Source organism: Ctenopharyngodon idella, chromosome 18 (assembly GCF_019924925.1).
Source record: "Ctenopharyngodon idella isolate HZGC_01 chromosome 18, HZGC01, whole genome shotgun sequence".
NCBI classification, from domain to species: Eukaryota; Metazoa; Chordata; class Actinopteri; order Cypriniformes; family Xenocyprididae; genus Ctenopharyngodon; species Ctenopharyngodon idella.
Window position 1 is genome coordinate 23,640,877 of NC_067237.1, and position 10,360 is coordinate 23,651,236.

Genomic DNA, 10,360 nt, shown 5'->3' on the forward strand with positions numbered 1-10,360 from the left:
TTTTAATGCTATATTGTTACTAAAAGTGTCATTTTCCTACACATTTCTGTCTATTAGGTTTTAGATTTTCTTTTTATATCCTCTATAAAATGGTTATGTTTGGGGATAGGGTTAAGGGATCTACAGTTAATCTATAAAATGGTAAAAGGGCAATAATACAAATATCTTAACAATATAAAAGATTCGTAAATATTTTGTTTCTTTAGCTGTAAATATGTAATAATGTTTACATTTAAATGTTGTCAATATATCAATATTGTACATTTCAGCATCTATCCAAACATACAAAAATGTACGTTTTGCACCTAAAAATGTTACGTATTGATACCTACGTATTAACAGTGAGACCGGGTTGTTTAATGCTATATCAAACAAACAATATTTTGAATTTAAAGAGGAATTTTGTAAAAACTTTTCACTGATTTACTTATTTAATTATCTTAAATTAAGGCCATTTCAATTGATCAATTGTTAAATATTCTAATCCTGCATCACACACACTTTGAAACAAAGACTTACATAGCACTGCAATTGAATGCTTTAAGTCTTAACATCAAAATCTCCAGATCGTCCTTTCCGCTCTTATTAGGTTGCAGCACTTCATCCCCTGCTGGTACCAACAGACACCGAATTTACATGTCCATACAATTTATGACATAAAAATCAAATCACTGAGCTAAAGCTGAAAGGTCTGCAGGAGCTATCATAGAGGGACTTTGAACCTTTATACAAACTACCTGTATAAAATTGCTGAAAAGGGCAACATGGTAGGAGAATAGTGGGAAAATCTTATCACATTGCTCTGAAACCACCATGGAAGGAGGCATGGTAGAATCTAGGGTACAATGAGGAAGAAGGCAGAAATCGTCTCCCTCCACGGCTCAAGTCTGTGCTCTCCTCCTCTCTTTGACATGCCACGGCAGGGTTCCTTTATCAGATCAAACAGCTGACTAATCTGCTAATAGTCAGCGTGTGTGTGAGTGTGTGTGTGTTTGAGAGGAAGAGACAGCGAGAGGGCACAGAGGAGCATCTCTTTGAGTTTGTGGTTCTGTGTATTTAATCCAATGCCCTTCAGGCCATTACTCACTTCCTGTCCCAGGAGCACAGAATCTTTTTCCATATATTACAAAAGAAAACACAGGACACTCACTCTCACACCAGCCTGAGGAGAGAAAATCCCAGGAGAAAAGACAAAAATGGTTGAAAATGCGTAATACTCTAATTTGTGACATTTACTGAGTTAGGGTATAAGACTGCAAGTCTATTTGGATGGTTGTTTTACATGGGGATATTGCACAAACATTTAAAATCATCAACATTTACGTGTGCTAATCAGTGATTTTGTGGTCATCAGATTTTTTTTTTTTTGGGAAAAAAAAAAAAAAAAAAAAAAATTGTGGTCGGTTGGTAATTTAATTCCCTTCCAAATCAACATTTCTGATTTTACTGGTAGGAATTGGGCCAAAAATCATTTTGGAGATCTTTTAACCAGTGTTAAGTGCCAAAATATTTGACACTTTGCAAACTGCCCCACAATTCGCACTCTGTATTAATTCCACCAAAAGTCAAAAGTCACCAAAAGTAAAAATCTGCTAAGGGGTAATAATGGAACAACAGTTTTAGAAAGTGATTTTTCACTATTATTTACAACAGGATCTGCATTTTCATGGGCTTAAATAATAATAATAAAAAAATAAAAATAAAAAAAATAAAAACTTTGTGCATCAAAACCACCCCTTCCTGGTAAAAAATTAAGTTTACTTTATTACAGATTTTCATAAGTCAACGACAGCTGAATGTAATATTTTTGACAAGCCAAACATGTCCATCTCTGAGTAACATGTAATTTATTTAAGCCACAAAAACAAAAAAACAAAAAAAACAAACAAACTGCATTTCAAGTGACCAATTGCTCAAATATTCTAATCCTGTATCACACAATGGGAACAAAAAAGTGACTTTGAAACAAAGACTTACTGCAATTGAATGCCTTAAGTCTGTCTCTGAGTAGCATGTAATTTATTTAAGCCACGAAATAAACTGCATTCTGTAAAATATGTATAATGAACTATACAAAAAGCATACGTGTCCAGCATGTTCTATAATTACCAAAAAAATCAAACATTGTACAACCCGTTATCATGTCCGTCAAAAACTTGCTGGCGGTCGGTTGGAATATTAGAACTAAAAACAACACACTCATGGGCATCAATCCCTTCACTGAATACTTGCCGGCTAAGAAATAAATAATTATCTTATTATACATCGGTTTTCAAATCCACATCATTTGAATATCACAACATCGATATCTGTCAAAAAAATAATGTGCACAATGCACTGTAGTATTTACGAGAAGCAGAGGTTCAGCGAGTACACACATTTCCAGAAAAACCCACAGTACCGGATGTTTTAAATGTGTCAGTGATGACAAGAAATGGTTTAGTTTTTCCAGTTAAGTTTGAATAGGTATAACACTAATACCACAGGGGACCTTATCGGGCCTCTCTCATCACAGGACAAGGTTGTCTCCCTTATTTGACAAGACTATTAGCAATTCTTACTTGATAATAGTCAACAGACTATTATGAGAGATGTTCCTGTTGTTCCTGATGCACTGTGACATATTTAGAGACCCCTCCCGAAACGTCTTTCATGGTCACACTGGCTTCACAAACACAAGCTATTACTGTGGATGGAGCTTCCGCACAATACAGCTCATAATGGCCAGTGCCAAGGACTGAGGTGGGCTGAAAAAAAAAAGGTAAGGAAGAGAGGACATGTGGCGAGGTGACACAAAGAAGAATGCCACGTATAGATGTCAGCCCCTCCCTCGCTCCCCCTCTCAGTCTTTCAGATCTCCATCCCCCTGTCTCTTGGTGGAAAAGGTTACTAAATGTCACTAGGGAAGTTTTCATCATCTTCAATGGCTGCGGGGACCAAAGTATGTGAGAGATGGAACGGATTGTACTGGCACGTGTGAGAATGGAGAAGTCAGTGTCACTGCAACTAGACAGCTAATGCCCAGGACCCTCTGTTCACAGGCACAAGGGGGGAAAGGAAATCAGTTATCTGAGGGTCAGACTGTGCACTGCTGAAGAAGAGCACATCCAGGGCTCTGGGATCTCATAATGGAACATGGTCCCTCCACACACAAGCTTTGTATAGGGACACTAAAACAAACAACATCGAAACGAATAACATTATATAACCAATAAATTACCAAAAATAAAATTCCATAATATTGTATTAAAGGGTTAGTTCACTTTAAAATGAAAATTACTTTACTCACCCTCAAGCCATCCTAGGTGTATATGACTTTCTTCTTTCTGATGAACACAATCGGAGTTATATTAATAAATATCCTGACGCATCCAAGCTTCATAATGGCAATGAATGGGACCAACGAGTATGAAGCTCAAGAAAGTGCCTCCATCCACATCTATCCATTATAAACGTACTCCACATGGATCCAGGGGGTTAATAAAGGCCTTCTGAAGTGAAGCAATGAATTTGTATAAGAAAAATATACATATTTAGTTATAAAGTAAACTATTTAGCTTCTGCCAGACGGCCTTCTGTATTCAACTTAGGAAGAAAGCGTAACTGCGAGAAATCTGATGGCTCAGTGAGGGCTCTTTTGCCAGCAAGTTAATCTACACTTTCAGTGCCCAGAAAGGTACTAAAAACATATTTGAAACAGTTCATGTGAGTACAGTGGTTCTATCTTAATGTTATAAAGCGACGAGAATACTTTGTGTGTGCCAAAAAAAAACAAAATAATGACTTTTCAACAATATCTAGTGATGGGCGATTTCAAAACACTGCTTCGAAGCTTTACAAATTTTTTGTTTTGAATCATTGATTCGGATCGTGTGTCAAACTGCTGAAATCACGTGACTTTGGCGCCGAACCACTGATTCAATTCGTAAAGCTCCGAAGCAGTGTTTTGAAATCGCCCATCACTAGATATTTAATAAAAATTAATCATTTAATAAAAAATAAAACACATTACAAATTAAAAAAAAAAAAAAAAAAAAATAGAATTTAAAAAATTGTCCATAATACGAAAATAACTGCCAGCTTGTCAGTGGCCAGAATTGCATGGCAAATCAGTGCATCCCTAACTTTAGGTGAGCAGTAGGTTAATGCCAAAGGTAATCTAAATGTAAAATTAGGCAAAAATGAAAGTGTAAAATCTTAAATAAATAAAATGTTAAATAAATAAAATGTTTTTCCAATACAAAATAATTAAAAAACAAATCCCTACACACTGGTCGATACCCATCCCTAATCATCACGATTGAGCTTTCAGAATAGCATAATTTGCTTGAAAGCAGTTCATCTGCAATTAAAGCAATAGAGAATTAAATTCACTTCAAATGACTGCATCAGATCGTAACCCTCTTGAAACAACGAGAAACATTACGTTTGAGCCCCACTTTCCTCTTATCCGCCCCTCTGTGCTGCTTTCTGTGGCGTAAATAGGACTTATCTAAAATACTTAGGCAGTCATACAATTATTCTCCTCTCTCCACATAAATTTCCCTCCCTCCATGGTCCTGCATCCATATTTGATGACTTGTAGATTTGCAGCCCTTTATAGTAATGACAAACTTGAGCCTGGTGACAGTTTAAGGGCTGCTAAAGAGCTCTTAGAAAAGCGTCGGGAAATAAATGTAATATTCCATGCATTGTGTTTTCGCTCCAGTCAAAACCAAGTCATTCCTCCCAATTATGGCACCACTCAGCCAGATCATGCTCTCTGAAATCACACTCCCTTTCTTATTCTCACAAACTCATTCTGACATCTATAGACAGACAATTAGAAGAAAAAAAAAAAGAAAAGAAAAAAACACAAAGCAGCACAGAGCAAATGACAATATATTTTCTGAAATGCTGATGTATGATAACACACTCTTGTTTCTTAAATGTGGTAGACGACAGACTAGATGTAGGCACTCAAAATCCGCTTAATTTGATTAAAGAGATAATTGCATTTTTTGTCTGTAAACAGAAAACACATTAACCTGCTGAAGTGAGTACAACAGGACTTGTATAAACATGTTGTAGCTAAATGAAGCACACATAAACTAATTATGAGCATGATTAAAACCTCTCTCTTTCTTTCTCTCTCTCTCTCTCTCTCTCAGTTTAAGCACGCCTGCGTTGTTAATGGGAAGGGGATTAATTTGCACAATGATATCATTCGCAGAGATAATTTGTGACACTAACATTCAATTGTTCCCCATTAACGTAATAGGCCTTCTCGCCCACAAGTTGCAGAAGGCAAAAATAAAACACTGAGAGACACTGAACAATCACTAAACATCACTCAGACTGTTATAAGACTAGTGAAAAAATGAAAATCCGAAGCCCTCCTGAGATAACATAACATGACATAACATTTAAAATGGCTGTCTGTTCAAAAGTATGCAGCGGTAAGACAAAAAAGGACGTATTTTCTAAATAATTAAAGACATAAGCGAACACACAAGCACATTTTCTACCACAGGTCTCCAACTGATCATCTGACTGACATTGGAGAGCAGTTAACACGTGTGGTGACATATTGTCTGGCTTTAAAAGGTGACAATCTGCTGAAACATCAGTTCCCCACATTTTAAATATTTAAAGTGTTTTGGTGTTTGGTCATTTGGCAATATCATCAATATCCCTGCAGTTCACAATCTTATTTCCCCACGGAAAAAAATGGAGAAAGAATTAATCTTCAAATTCACTTCAAACCATTAACCACATAATTTGTACATAAAAACATTTCAAATGCATCCAACCCAGAAAATGTGTCTATCATTTATGACTTAATTGCCTTTCGATCATTCATGCCCAATAAAAGAAAGAGCAAAATCTCAGTAGCCTATGCAGAAATAAGCTAGAGCTTGTTGACAATGAATATGACAAATTCTTTAAATTTCATATAACCGCAGTTATCTTGCTATCCACTTATTTCACAATGTTATTTTCTAGCATTCGTTTAAAAAAGTAACCTTTAAAAGCCCCAATGAAGTCACCTGAACAATAACAGCATTCCTTCCTATTAAAAGTTTGGGTGTGACATACTTAAAGCTGCAGTCCATAACTTTTTTTGGTTTAAAATGATCCAAAATCAATTATTGAGCAAGTATATAACCAGCCCAATTCACAATGGTAAGCCTTTTTAATAATGTTTTCTAATTTGAGTGGTACTATAGGTTTCACATCACGTCTGTATACATAAAGAAGGAGTCCCGGACGCTGCAGGTGGCGGATCATTTATAGCCTTTTCTCACAGTAGCTGGAATAATTAAACTTGTCATTTTGATGGCGAATTGTAATCCAGAAAGGTCCAAAATGACAATCATCAGTGATGGAGATTCACCCGTAGTCAAAAGCAAAAGAATTTGTACGCTAAATACACATAGTCACACAAAGCTGATGTTGTTAACAGTAACAATTTGACAACCAAGTATAACAATAATAATAATAATTTGCATAGTTTGATGTGATATGAGTTAAGCAATCGCTAGATTTAATCACCATTGGTAGCGCGGTTTATTGTAATACTGTTTTTTTTTTTTTCCATCAGTTGGTCAGAACAAAAGTGGCAGACATGTTACTTACTTGTTCAGATGGCATTTTCCAGTGAAAATTCTTATTTTGGTCATACTTCCAAGACTACAATCTGTGATTCAAAGTACAGTATCCACACTGGTGCGGTGACTGACAGCCACACATTCTCCTCAAAACATTAGATTCATCCGCGCTGAGGAGCCGTGCCGATGCACAACCAACCTAAATAATAATTATGCAAATAACTGCAATTTCAGGTTTCCAACAGAGATGGCAACAAAGAGGCAAACCTTACAGACTGCAGCTTTAAGCAAAAAAAAAAATAGAATCTATATCTAATTATGAACCATTAAATTGTAGTCAAAGTTATGAACCATGATTTGTGACTTGCTAGTTGACAGGGGGTATTAGGGGGTGGGACACTGTCATTCTAGAGAGCATTTCATTGGACAAAAAAAACTGTGTTGTTCAGGAATAGCCATCACTAAATTTGCTAATTTTAAATATGTTTATCTGCCAAAGTGAATTTAATCAATAATCAAAAGGAGTACACTATAGTCTCAAAGCTAACTGACATGGACTAAAAACCACAAAACTCTCATTTTGATTTCACGGGGTCAAGGCAGTCAACAGAAAAAGCAATAGACTCCATAGGCGCCGATCCTATTCTCCATTCATTTTAAGTAACCAATCAAAAAAAAAAAAAAAAAAAAAAAAAAAAAAAAAAACTACTGAGATTTGCGAACCTCAGTTGATGGTGGATCTCAAAATGGGTTTCGCTGGATCGTAAGGCACATAATACAATGCAGTTAGCCTACATTTAGCGTTACAACATCATAACCTGACACAAAAGCTTGTGCTTTCTGCTTTTTTGCACAACAGTAAATTTGCATTAAGTAATTAACTCCAAAATTTTCAGTGAGAAAGAGACTTGCGACAACACTCATGGAAATAATATGTGAATAAAGACGTGTTTTTGTTTGATTGGTGATGTATTTGCAGTTTGTGTGTTTCTCTTCATGAGGCATGAATAACTTTTGTTCAGAAACATTAACATTGATAGACTCAACATCAACTAAACACTTTCAATCTTTCACACAAGTGAAATAAAGCAGGGAGAAACAGAAAATCCTGGAATACATCGCTTGACAAATGTCAAGATGTAGATTTGAGATTAAACTAAAAGGTGATTTAGCTCACAAGAGAACACTTCTAAGGTAAAAATGTCTCTTTTAAATTGTGTTTTGTCACTCGTTGAGATATATTCATGATTTGAGGATGATTTACCACCACACAAGGAAGGTACATTTCTACAATCTCTATCTGTTATTGGATGTAAGCCTACTGGGTCTCTTTTTTTTTTAAACCAAGCACAATTATTGGTCTGAAATATTCAAACACCACTTCTCTGGATAAATAACACTGTAGCATCAAATTAGAAGCAAAATACCCTGCACAGCATCAAGCACTCATAAACCGAGCCACCTGCAGCAGATGTTGATGATGCTGCATAATTATGAGCGTTGGTGTGACGTGAGCGCATAACCCCGATAAAGGAGATAAAATGATGTCAATATCTCTGTCACTCGCTCCTAAAACACAAATCAAATTCAGCAGGCGGTTCATTTAATTTCAGAGGCCGTTATAATTACTCCACTCCTGTTCAAGCATCACAGTTAAAGCAAACATCAGTTAAAGTAAACATTCCTAATATGGTTCCTCATATGGCAATTAAAATTCAATCTGCAGTGTCTCACCGCTTTCCCTTTTAATTGCTGCTCTCTCTCACCTCTCTTTTTGCCATAGCATTTAAAGAAATAACTACCACTGAGCTGTCCTCTAATTGCTTGTCACTGGGCATGGTTTTAGGAGCTATATTCCGAAATTGGCAAGGTTTACAAATATTGGGCCTGAAGACGTTGTCCTTTGCCAAGAGCAGATAAAGAATAATTTTGTGTCTGACAGAGAAGGATACAGATTACGCTCTGCTCCTTTATTCAATTGTCACGGCCTTCACTTAGTTTGTGAGCTATATGAATTTGTTTTCTACAAAAGCACAAAAATGATGATACAGGCCACCACAGTGTTAGGAAACTTTAAACCTGACAATGTTTACAAGCGATTAAGGCAGTACTGCAATTAATTAAAACAGAATGCATGTTCATTAAGCATTAGCACAGTAAAATACTGTTTTTAATAGCACTATTTAGGCATGCATACACTTTTTAATAACTTTTTCCACTTTGACTAAAATTGTGTTTTTAATTTGTGTGTGTGTGTGTGTGTGTGTGTGTGTGTGTGTGTGTGTGTGTGTGTGTGTGTTTCAGCAGAAAAAAAAAAAACAAGGCTTGAATTAAAATTGTGTCCTGTGTTGCAACACAAGTCAATAAACAAAATGGCCGCCAATCACATTTCTTATCGAATAATTTTAATAATGGCAAACGGCTTTTAAACAGGTTTGGGAAGGTTTAACACGTAAACATTTTTACCCAACCTACCTAATTTCTTGCTGATTAATAATAATAGAACTGATTGTGTAGGCTAGGCTATATGTAACGTTGCCAATGCCATCGTTGTGCCGCACACTGTATTTGAGTACATTTTTCAATCACCCTTGCACTTTAACAAAACTCCACCATCTTTTTTCTCTCTTCATGTAAGTGTAACCACCTCAATCTTCCCCGAAATCAATCTTAAACAGAAACTCACTTGCAGGAGAGACACCATATGGCTGCTTTTCGTCGTTATGGGCCGCTCTCACATCGCCGTAGTGAGCGAAGGCCGAAGTCTCCGGTAATCTAGTCAGAGCAGGAGAGATGGATGATGCGCCTTACTCCAGTGAACCAAGCTCGCGCCCAGAGAGGCACCTGGCTGGCACGTGCCATAGAAGGGAACATTTTTGCGTGTATCTCGCGCGGCCTTTAGGCTACCTCACACTATAACACCAAGCTCACACGCCGACATAAATCAAGATGATTGACTTCATATCCCGTCTGATGACTTTTATAGCTGATTTAACAGTCTAATAAATGTTGTCCAGTAATATGAGTTCAGTATATAGTGCATCTTACTCAGATAAAGAACATGTTCATGCACTGACAGTGAGTATTTGTCTTACCACTATAAATCCTATACTGTATCATATTTGATATCTTAATTTCTAAGGCCTCTAAATAATCAAAACTTTGCTGAAAAACTTGTACACAATTTTGCCCCCTGCCCTCCAATTTATCATCATACTATTTTCGTAAGCAAAATGCCTTTATAGTATAATTCTAAAAATGTGTCTTTGTGTCTTTTTGCTGTGAAATCTTTAATGATTGAACAAGTAATAAGTAAACGTAAAAACTACTTGTAATTAATATTTCAAGATGAACATTTACAGGACCGAAGCAACTTAGATTTACTATTATTATCCATACATTATTTTTAGAAAAAAATAAAAAAATGTAGGCTATCAAATATGATACCACAGGCTTTTGAGGAATATTTATTTGTACGTCTCTGTCATCATTGTATTGCACAGTTTTCTGACAATTATTTTATATGTCAGGCTTTGCCAGGGTCAAGAAATTGTTTATATAGCCTAATGCGATATTCAAAACAAATGGTAAAGACTGATCTTGAATCATAACTTCACAAATTAAAATTGCACTTAACCATTAACATGCCATAATTTCCACTCAAACGAAGTTAAATATTTCCTTTTCTCGCTCTCTTTTCCCCTTCACTTCCCACATGCCCCTTAGCTCTCATTGCATAGCGCTGCTCAGACAAATGATAAGTGTGCAGA

At 36.1% G+C, this 10,360-nt stretch overlaps 1 long non-coding RNA gene across 1 annotated transcript in view; it reads right to left on the reverse strand.

The window, feature by feature from the left end:
• LOC127500258 (uncharacterized) overlaps nt 1-9,552 on the reverse strand; it is a 51,523-nt gene extending 41,971 nt beyond the window's left edge. Inside the window, exon 1 of the long non-coding RNA XR_007926289.1 lies at nt 9,277-9,552. This is a non-coding gene — a long non-coding RNA (uncharacterized LOC127500258). The remainder of the gene's footprint in view (nt 1-9,276) is intronic.
• Nucleotides 9,553-10,360: the final 808 nt, after the last annotated feature.